An 11,128-nucleotide genomic window follows, 5' to 3' on the forward strand; every position below is an offset into this window, starting at 1 on the left:
TAGCCAGGGATACATAGTGAGAAGATGTCTAAATAAATAAACAGGAGGGGCTGGAGAGATGGCTCAGAGGTTAAGAGCACTGGCTGTTCTTCCAGAGGTCCTGAGTTCAATTCCCAGCATCCACATGGTGGCTCACAACCATCTGTAATGAGATCTGGTGCCCCCTTCTGGCCTGCAGGGATACACACAGACAGAACACTATACATAATAAATAAGTAAATCAAAATAAATAAATAAACAGGAGCACTTACTGCTCTTGAAAAAGACCCACTTCAATGCCTTCGGGCAGCTCACAACTTATTCGATCTCCTGCTACAAGGGCTCTGACGCCCTCATCTGGCCTCTGTGGGCACCTCCATATGTGTGGTGCACATAAACTCACACAAGCATACTCATATACATAGATAAATAATTTTTTTTTTTTTTTTTTTTTTTTTTTTTTTTTTTTTTTTTTTCCTTTTTTTTTTTTTTTTTTTTTTTTTAAGATTTATTTATTTATTATGTATACAGAAGAGAGTGCCAGATCTCATTACAGATGGTTGTGAGCCACCATGTGGTTGCTGGGAATTGAACTCAGGACCTCTGGAAGAGCAGTCGGTGCTCCTAACCTCTGAGCCACCTCTCCAGCCCAATAGATAAATAATTTAAAAGGGGCATGTGGGGAGATGGCTCAGTTGATAAAATGCTTGCCACACAAGGAGCAGCCAGAGTCTATAATCCCAGGGAACCGAAGACAGGAGGAGCCTTGGGGCTTGCTGGCTAACCAGTCTAGCTGAACTGGTGAACTCCAGACTCGGTGAGAAACCTGTGTCCAAAAAGGTGCTGTTAGCTTCAGCAGCTCTCTGAACTTGGAATGATAAGGAGAAGATTAGTATGGCCCTTGGGCAAAGATGACACTCAAATTCTCTTGAAGCATTCCAAAAGGGGGAAAAAATTATAAGGTGGAGAGTGATGGAGAAAGACGCTTGAAGACTGAGCTCTGGCCTCCATGCCTGTGAATGTACATGTGGGTACACTCGAATACAAAACTGCCTCCTTAATATTGGCAGCCTGAACTTGGCTGACTCCCGTTACTTTGTTTTGTTTTAGGGAAAATCTCACTATATAACCCAGACTGGTCTTGAATTCATAATCCTTCTGCCCCAGCTGCTCAAGTACTGAGATCATAGGCCTGTGCCACCTTGCCGAAAAGCTCTTTTTTTTGGGGGGGGGGGGGTTGGTGGGAGGTTTTGAGACAGGGTTTCTCTGTAGCCCTGGGCTGTTCTGGAACTTACTTTGTAGACCAGGCTGGCCTCGAACACATGGAGATTGGCCTGGCAAAAAGCTCTTGATTTGTATTTTATTTATTTGTATGTGCATTGGTGTTTTGCCTGCGTGCATGTCTATGTGAAGGTGATGGATCCTGGAGTTACAGACAGTTGTGAGTTGCCATGTTGGTGCTGGGAACTGAACCTGGGGTCCTCTGGTTAGTGAGTTAGCGCTCTTCACCACTGAGCCATCTCTCCAGCCCCGTATTTTATTTAAAATGTATTCCCCTCACAAGACTGGCGGGTTGCCTTCCTCCAGGAAAGCAGAGAACTTGCTTGCTGCATTGACCTTGTACATCTGGCAAGCTCCTTGACCCATAGTAGGATGCTCAGAAGCCATTTGTTGAAGACCTGTAGCTTAGTTAGAAGAGTGTTTGCCTACCAAGCACAAAGCCCTGAGTTCAGTCCCCAGCACCACATAAACCGGAGTGCTTGTGGACATCTTTAGTCTAGGGCCTTTAGTCTAAAGTGACTAGACCCTAGGCACTTGGGGGGCGGAGGCAAGGGGTTCAGCATCATCCCCAGCTACACATCCAGTTCAAGGACATCGTGGAATACTCGGGGACACATGAGACCCTGTTTTTTTGTTTTGTTTTTTTTTTAAGAAAGACGAGAGAGAGAGAGAGAGAGAGAGAGAGAGAGAGAGAGAGAGAGAGAGAGAGAGAGAGAGAGAGAGAGGAGAGAGAGGAGAGAGAGAGAGAGCGAGCGCTCTGAACTCAGCCTCCAGGGTGTCAGGAGCCATGGAATGCTCTTAAGCAAGACAGTGTCAGGATTCAGCTCGTGTTTTAGAAACCTCACCCTGGTGGCTGTGTGTAAGATGGATTATGGATTGCGGAGGGAAGGCAGGCCACAAGAGGAGGGGGAACTGAGGAGCCACTCGGGGAGACAAAGACACAGCACCTGAGGCTGGGCCTGAATGCCCCCTGCCTGTGAGGCTCTGAACCCCCTCCTTGTCCTCCCCTCCACCCCCCAGGCCTGTTGTCTTGAGCAGCAGTGGGAAGGACAGGGCTGGCAAAACTGACACTCACTAATCACGGCCCTCACCCCAGAGCCGCACTGACTGTCTGGTCTCCATGGAGACACGGCAACCTCCGGCCACTTGTTAATGGCAACTCAACAAGGCTGCAGCAGTGGGGACGGGCCTGACCAGTGTGCCCAGCTCTGCACCATTCATCCCAGCTTGGGCCTCTGCAGAAGACCCCAGGGGTGCCGGAGTTGGGGCACAGGAAGGAGGTCTGGTGTCTGGGAGATGCTGCACCCCTCTGCTGCGGCCCCGCCTCCCTTGGCACTGCCAAGCAGCGAGGGCAGAGGCAGTCTCTGCCCTGGCTGACTCCTCCGCAGGGCTGCTGGGAAGCTGAGCTCATGCAGGTCACCCAGGCAAGGCCAAAGGGCTGGCGGGGGATGGTGAGGAGTCCGGAGGGGACCTGCCTGCATCCCACACACAGCAGAACGGAGGGGGATGAGCTTTTTCCTGCACCAACAACCCTCTGCTCCGCTAGCCTGAGGCAGGGGCCCAGTTGGGAACCATCTGTCCAGAACCTCTTCCCAGAGCACTGTCGCTACATCGGAAATGCCACCATTAGCAATTCGTTCCATCAGGAGGCAGCACGGCTTAGCACACAAAACACTGGCTTTGCAGTCAGGCCAGCCCAGGCTGGGTATAAAAGCCTGGCTCTGTCCCTACCATTGAGCATTGATTTCTCCATCTGTAGGATGGGGACGATAAACGCGCATGAGTGTACGTGCACAGCCGGAAATGCTGCGGATGTTTCCTGGAGACTGGGTCTCAATACCCGTGCCTTCCCCATCACCAGCCATTCCTTTTGCCTCTTCCCTTTCTTCCCTTTCTTTCTTTTTTAAAAACTGTTTTTGAGGGGTTGGGGATTTAGCTCAGTGGTAGAGCACTTGCCTAGCAAGCGCAAGGCCCTGGGTTCGGTCCTCGGCTATGGGAAAAAAAAAAAAAAACAAAACCTGTTTTTGAGACAGGGTGTGTTGCCCTGGCTGATCTTGAACTAGCTGAGAACGACCCTGAACTCATCTCATTCTCTTCCTTCGCTTCCCAAGTGCTGAGATCGCAGGCGTGTGTTACTCCGGCTGGCAACTCCAGGCCTTCTTTTGCCACCACAGACCATCTGGGTCCTCTTCCACACTTACTAGGATGATCCCACAGATGCTCCACCCTCCTGTAACTGTCCCACAGTTGAGGTCTCCATAGACTGGGCTGGGTAAGAGTGAGCATCGGGGACCAAAGTGGTGAAATAAAACAAGCCGGGAGGAAGGGGAGAGATCTTTCGCCCCCCCCCCCTTCCTTTTTCCTGCTAAGCACTCCATGGAGGTCTCTTTTCCCTCTCCTCTTCATACTGTTGTCCATCTGTCTACCCCTCCCTCCCACAAAAAAGGGCTGAACCCCTCCTTTATATGGGGGCCTCAGAGATGCAGATACCACCTTAGTTAGCCTCAGATGATGCAGGATCCAGGCTCCCAGATACCAGGCATCCCACAGTTGGCTGGGGGCCTGGATACAGCCACCTCCCTACACTCTGTGGTTTTCCTTGCTCATTCCCTAGGTAATGCTACAAACTGAGAGGGTCCTGGGAACTCATGTAGTCCAATCCCTGGCAGCCATCGGGATGAAAACACTGAGGCTCAGGGTGGCCCAGGACCCCACAGCAGCTCCATCTTGAAGCTGACAATGTGGGCCTGCTTAGGAGGTGGTTTTTGGCTCTCTGGACCCCGCTGACAGCTGTGTTCCCAGCCAGCGGCAGCTGGAATGCTGGTGGGAGGCCTGTCTGACCTTTGCACCCTGACTCTCCAGGGCAGAACCAGGTGGCTCTGTGGGGGCCCCGGGTGAAGAGGTGGGGTAAGGGGATGGCTGTGAGTGAACAGGGAGGGCATGGGATGGCGGGAAGATAAGAGACACAGTGTTGATTCTGATCCTATCTCAGCTCTTCTGAGCACTGGCTGGGTAAACCTGGTTTTTCTTCCTTTTTTCTTTAAAACTTTTTTTTAAAGATTTATTTTATGTGTACAATTTTCCCTACATGTATATCTATGAACCATGTGCATGCCTTGTGCCCACAGAGGTTAGGAGAGAGCATGGCGTCCCCAGAAAGAGAGTTACAGATGATTCTGAGCTGCCCTATTAGTGCTAGGAACTGAATTCCTGTCCTCTATAAGGACAGTAGGTACTCTCAATCTCTGAGTCATCTTCCCAGCATCCCCCTTTTCCTTCTTATTTGAGATAGAGTGGGCTTTGAGCTCATGGCAATCCTCCTGCCTCAGTCTCCAAAGTCCCGGGATTACAGGCATGCCTGCTTGAACATGTTCTCTTCTTATTAATGAAATGGCATTACCAATGCAGAATGAAAAGGATTTGTCAATGGAGGCAGCTGTACAAAGATAAGGAATTTTTATTTAGGGGCTGAAAGAGCTAGAGGCCACGGAGTGAGCCTGGATCTCCATCCTGTGAGTTGCCTTGGCAGAATTGGAGACATGATTTGTCCAGTCCAAACTGTGCGTTTGCTAAAGGAGGAAATGAGACCAGAGATGGGGAACAAGTTGCTCAAGGTCACACAGCCATTGTGGGACCCATGTGGGCCCAGAGCCCAAGCTGTGCACCAGGTCCCCTGCCCAGCTGCCTTGCTTGCTCATTCAGCCCCTTGGTTTTGTCTCCCCCAGCGAGTGGGCGCAGAATGGGCCCAGCTTCCTTCCTGCCCGCCGTCTGCCACGTTGGCAGCCGCCTGAAGCCTTCTCGCCCCTGCTGCTGCTGCTGCTGCTGCTGCTGCCGCATCAGCCGAGACCAACCAGCCGAGAGTTTGCCCAGAGCAGCCAGGGCTGCCTGAGCCTGAGCTGGGGCAGGGCTGGCTGATTTTGCCAGATGGGAGGGAGCGAGGCAGCCAGTGGAGAGAGGGAACAAGGGCTGAGCCCTCTGCTCTCACCAGCCAGGGGAGGGACGTTGAAAGCTGAGGTTGGGGGCTAGGAGGCTGGAGTATGTGACAGCTGGGTCTGTCCCCTCAGGAGCATGTACACACACACACACACACACACACACACACACACACACACACACACACTCATGCCTGAAAAGGCATATTGAGGGTGAATTTATTTGCTTCAAGTGTGCAAGTTCTGCTGTGTGTACATTTATGCTGCTCAGAGACCCACTGTGTGTTTGAATAAGCACAAGGGAAAGAAAGCCGCCGCGTGTGTCCTGAGTTTGAATTCAGATTAAGTGCAAAGAAATGCTGTGTCTAGCAGTGTGTGCCCCTCACAACCAGTGTGTAAGGAATCCAGGTGTACACAAAGGGGTCAGTGCATGTGCCTGGCTTTCTATATGCCATGTCAGGGTGTGGCAGGCCTGCCTGACACTTGTTACAGTTGACAAGAGAATAATGAGGTAATTATGAACAAGACATAGGGGGATGTCTGCACTAAGAGATGCTGTGTGGGGCTGTGGTTTGGTAATCTGTGTCTGGGAAAATACTGTGTAGCTGTGTGGGCTGGACCAAATGTCCAGGGGTAGGTAGGCATGCAGCATCTCTGTGGCTATTGATGGTGGCCTAGGGGAACATGATGTGACATATATATCTGACTGTGTGTATGAGAGAGTAGGAGGCAGGACAGTAGTGATGGCAGTGGTGGGGGTGATGGTTGGTGGTGCTGTGCAGGGCGACGCTGCTTAGGATTTGCACTTGTTTCTCTGTATGGCGGGCCTGTGTGTGCCTGTGTGTGTGTGTGTGTGTGTCTATGTACTGTGTGATGGAAACCACGTGGGTCTGTGGTGAGCCGAGCTTGGAAAGGGAGGGAGTCCACGCCTGGGTTCATATTTGTCTGTGCACCTGGGGTCAGGTCCTACCTCATGTGTGCACAGGTGGCCGCTGTGTCCGACCGTGGTGTCTTTGTGTGTTTCAGGTTGCCTGAACATGCAAAGGAGGAGGACATGGTGGGAGGATTGGAGTGTGTGCCTGTGCAGGCCCCTTTAACGTGGCAAGTCTAAGAAATGTCGGCCTTCTTGGCAGCAGATCTGGGCTTGGATCCACTGGGGGTGTCTACAGAGAGGGGCTTAGAAGGGACGTGCTTGAGCGAGAGAGACAGGAAGGGAAGGGGGGGCAGCCCAGCTTGGGGTTTCCAGGAGGGAAAGCCAGACATTGGAACTTGTCAACGCTGCTACCTCCTTCCCTCCCCCACCTCCTTGCTGCTGCCTCCCCTCCTGGCGCCTGAAGGCTGTTGGCAGACGGACAGACAGACAGACAGTGCACACATAGACTGGCTCCATGGCACAGAGCCCAAAGCCGAGCCCCTAAATACACAAGCCTGGATACGGAGGTCCAGAGAGAGCGGAGGAAGTGCCTGAATCTTGGAAGAGTACATGTGTTTATGTGTATTGGGGAACAGGGGGTGCTGTTGGCCTCTGGTGCTTTAACCTAAACCAGCAGGCCTGGAGGGGGGGTGGCTGCTAGGGAAAGCCTCTGGGGAGGGGGCTTTTACAGCTTAAGCCAGGCTCCTCGCCCTGCCCCCTGCTTATACAACTGCTGCAGTGTCTCAGAACGCCAGCGCCTCAGGAATCACTCTCTGGCACTGTCTGTTTTACTGAAGCAGAAGAGGACGAGGGAAGGCCAGCAACTGATCCCCAGGGTCATACGACAGGAGCAGCATCGGAACCCGGGGCGGCTTCTCGGAAAGGAGCCATGAAGCTCTCGAGGTCCATGGGCCAGTCCGTCTTACTCTTCTCATGGTTCATTTAGTTCTTTCTCCCCCCCCCAACCCCCGCCGCCCTCCCCCTGCCAGGTCTTCAGGTTATGACAATGACTTTGTTGTTATTGTTGTCTCAAGTGATGTGGAGGTGTCTATCTGCTGTTAGTCCATCTGCTGATCACAGTGGCTGCTACACTTTCTAACAGAGAGCGTGGGCTCTGTACCAAGGTTACTGGAGGGTGGGGGTGGACTAGGGAGATGGATTCAAGAAGAGAGGGAGGGGGGCGGAGAACAGAATAGAGGAGTAGGGGGCTGACCTGAGCAGCAGGCTCTCCCACTTGACCACCAGCCACCAGATCAAACTCTGTTTTTTTTTTTTTTGTTTTTTTTTTTGTTTTTTTTTTTTTTTTTTTTTTTTTTTTGGTTTTTTTGAGACAGGGTTTCTCTGTGTAGCTTTGCGCCTCTCCTGGAACTCACTTGGTAGCCCAGGCTGGCCTCGAACTCACAGAGATCCGCCTGGCTCTGCCTCCCGAGTGCTGGGATTAAAGGCGTGCGCCACCACCGCCCGGCCAAACTCTGTTTTGAGCATCCTGTTTGGGGGTGTCCCCTAGGTCCTAGGGACAGAAGGGTGGAATCTTAGGGCAGCATTCCAGGCATACACCTATGCTGTATGCTGACCACACTTGCCACGAGAGAGGGGAGGGGCTTCGTGGGCATGTGCTGAGTAGGGGTGTGGCCTCTTGGAACCTGGTCATGGGTAGGTGTATGTGAGGTGGTGACTTTGAAAGGACTCTGCGTGCATGTGTGAGCATGTGACAAACAGGTTGGGATTGCAAAGGAGGGAAGACGCCTTTGGGAATGTTCGTGACAGGCAAAGAATGGCTGTGTGTGTGTGTGTGTGTGTGTGTGTGTGTAGGGCTGTGAATCTTTGTTTCCGTGCTGAGCATTGTGCATGTAGACGAGCAATTTGGAAAGCCATCTACAAGAGTGAGTGTGTGCCTGGGCCTACGTGTCTCCTGAACTGCATGAGTACATGTGAAGCGTGCAATTGTGTATGCGTAGGGTGGTGTACATGAGTCTGAGGTACACATGTGTTGCTTATGTGAGTCATTACATTTTTGTCAAGTATGTTATTTATTATTGTGTGTGTTGGGTGTGTGCCTGTGCACTGCGGACCATATGGAGGTCAGAAGATAACTTTGGGTATTGGTTCTCTCCTCCTTCCCTGGGATATGATGAGCAAGCTCAGGTATTCAGACGTTCCCAGAAGTGCTTTTACCCACTAGCCATTTTACCGGCTGCTCTATAATTCCTGACTATGGGTTATGAATGTAGTTCATACATATTTGTAGGGTACTGAATATGAAGGAGTTGTCCGCACACATGGCTATATATTTTGGAGGTCTGAGCCATATGTGGATACGTGGTTCTTTTCTTTTTGGAGTTCTGTGGATTCACTGTAGTGCCTTGGGCATGCTAAGCAAGCACTCTGTCGCTGAGCTATACCACAGCAGTCCTTTTTTGTTGTTTTAATGTAGGCAGGGCATGGTGACACACACCTTTAGTCCTAGCACTCTGGGAGGCAGAGGTAGGAGGATCTCTGTGAGTATGAGGGCAGCCTGGGCTACATAGAGCAAGTTCTAGGACAACCAGGACTACACAGAGAGATCCTGTCTCAGAAACAACAACAACAAAAAAAAATGTGTGTGTGTGTGTGTGTGTGTGTGTGTGTGTGTGTGTGTGAGCACACTCTCGGACATCAGGGGAGGTAGTTCTCTCCTTTCACTGTGTGAGTTCTGGGCATTCAATTCAGTCACCAGACATGGTGGTCAGTCCCTTTACCTGCTGAGTCATCTCACTAGCTTCCCAGAATTCTTTGACTTCTTATTTTGAGACAGGTCTTACTAAATTGCCCAGGCTACTGGGGAACACATTCTGTAGCCTAGGCAGGCCTTCACCTTGCAGTCTTCCTGCCTCGGCTTCCTGAGGAGCTGGGATTACAGCTCTAAATTACCAGGTCAGACATATGTAGGGCTCTTTTGTTTTTGTTTTTTTCCGAGACAGGGTTTCTCCGTGTAGTTTTGGTGCCTGTCCTGGAACTCACTCTGTCGACCAGGCTGGCCTCGAACTCACAGCTCCACCTGGTTCTGCCTCCTGAGTGCTGGGATTAAAGGCGTGTGCCACCACTGCCTGACTTATTTATTTTTTTTTTATTGTCAACCTCCCACTACCATCGACTCAGGTTATGAGGACTGCAATTTTAACGTTTCATTCAGTCTCTTTTGAGTGAGTAGGATAAATCGTATCCAGTTCATAGGAGGCACTGAGTATATACTTCTTGGATGGATGATGATTGAGCATGGGTTTGGCTCGGTGTGAGAAATATATACCCACTGTGTGTCTGGGTGTGTAAAGTGACACTTTATTGTATGTGTCCAGATATGTGAGGTTTCTGTCATGTGTGACATGGTCACCAAATCTGTGCTCAGATGCACGTGTGTGCCTCAAAATGGGACTGTATACCTGAGGCCGTGCCACGACGTGAGCATTGCTAGTGTTGGGGACATGGCTGTGTGTGCACAGTTCTGTGTGCATGTGTGTGGGGGCGGGAAGTCGCTGTCGGCTGGCTTCTCCCAGCCTTCAGCACTCACTCAGCTTCACCCCAGGTCGCCTGCTGCGAAATGTCAGTGGCAGAGGAGCTAAAAATATCCTCTCTCCTCCTTCTGCTCACTGCTTGGGCTGATGGGACTGTGGGGCCCCAGCTGGCCCCTTGGGCCCTGGGGGAGGAGGAACTGCTGGATGAGGGGTTGGGGCAGGGAAAGAAAGGAGGCCCTTTTCAAGGCGGTCTTCATCCTTCCCTCTTCGTTCTAGGTTCCAAAGCCAGACCCCAAGTTCACCTCTTTCAGGAAGCCCTCCCAGGCACATGTGTCTCCGTGTGTGTGTGTGTGTGTGTGTGTGTGTGTGTGTGTGTGTGTGTGTGTGTGTGTGTCTGAGGTATCCCAAGCTATCCAGGAGGGAGATACAGAGTCCATCAGACTCCAGGCTTCTGGGGCAGGACCTTGCTTCCTCTGTCAGTCCTGGGAGGGACTTCAGAGATTAGAGTTGTGCCTCCTCATCCAGATAGGGGCCCCCAAGGGAACTGATGACACTGTCTGCTCCCTAGGGCTGAGGATTAGGGGTGCAGCAGCCAACACATGAGTTCATCCAGCCCTGTTCCTGGGACTAGAACCTTCTGACTTTGAGGCAGATGTGCTGCTACAGAGAGCTTGTGGGCAAGGAGGAGTCTCAACTTTGTCCACACCACACCCTATGCTAGCACATGTTTGTGCCTTGAGTACTTGTGTGGGTGCAGGTGGGACATGTCAGGGCCTGTGGTCCTTTGGGGACCATGTCTTTTCATATGTAGGGCTCCTGGGTGTGTCTTCCTGTGTCACGGTGTCAGCCACTGTCTGTCTGTCTTGGGCACTGTGGGCAATCAGTAAACATCTGGTGGGCTGTGTTTCCGTGGGTGCTAGTGTGTGCGTGTGGATGACTCCGTATGCGGCCTTTTGTCTTTCATCACACAGACCTACAAACACTACGAGCTGTTGTGCATGTGGGAGTTGCTGGTGTTGGCGTGGGATGGCTTCTGTTTGCCTGTCTCTGGGCTTGAGTGTGTCTGCTGGATGGTCAGTAGCTTTGGTGTCAAGATATCTGCAGGCATATTTGTGTCCGTGTCTCAATCACTTGATGACTGTGTTCCTGTATTTGTGCGTGTGTCATCATGCCTAAGGGGATTTCTGTGATGGGCTGTATTTCCTATGTCACTTTTTTTTTTTTCTTGCATCTTGTTTTGACAGGAGCTCATGTAGTTCAGGCTGGCCTTGAATCCTCCATACAGCAAAGGCTGACTATGGACTCCTGATTTGAGAGCCTCCACCTCCAAAATGCCAGGATTTACAGGTATACACCACCTCTCGGCATGTGCCTGTATCACTTTGATTTGGAGAGGCTGTGACCAGGTGTCCCTGTGTATGCCAGTATTCTCTGTGGCACGAAGGCATGCCAGAAGAGGGCGTCAGATCTCTTGGAACTGAAAATAGAGGAAGTTGTGGGTTGCCACGTGGGTGCTGGGAACCAAACCTCCT

At 51.4% G+C, this 11,128-nt stretch overlaps 1 non-coding gene across 1 annotated transcript; it reads left to right on the forward strand.

Annotated features, from left to right (window-relative positions):
• The first annotated feature begins 820 nt into the window (after positions 1 to 820).
• LOC128098035 (U6 spliceosomal RNA) lies at positions 821 to 927 on the forward strand. The gene has a single exon (XR_008214075.1). It is a non-coding gene; the product is annotated as a U6 spliceosomal RNA (small nuclear RNA).
• The last annotated feature ends 10,201 nt before the right edge of the window (positions 928 to 11,128 follow it).

This window comes from Peromyscus californicus, unplaced genomic scaffold, assembly GCF_007827085.1.
Source record: "Peromyscus californicus insignis strain IS unplaced genomic scaffold, ASM782708v3 Scaffold_5__1_contigs__length_169319896, whole genome shotgun sequence".
NCBI lineage: Eukaryota > Metazoa > Chordata > Mammalia > Rodentia > Cricetidae > Peromyscus > Peromyscus californicus.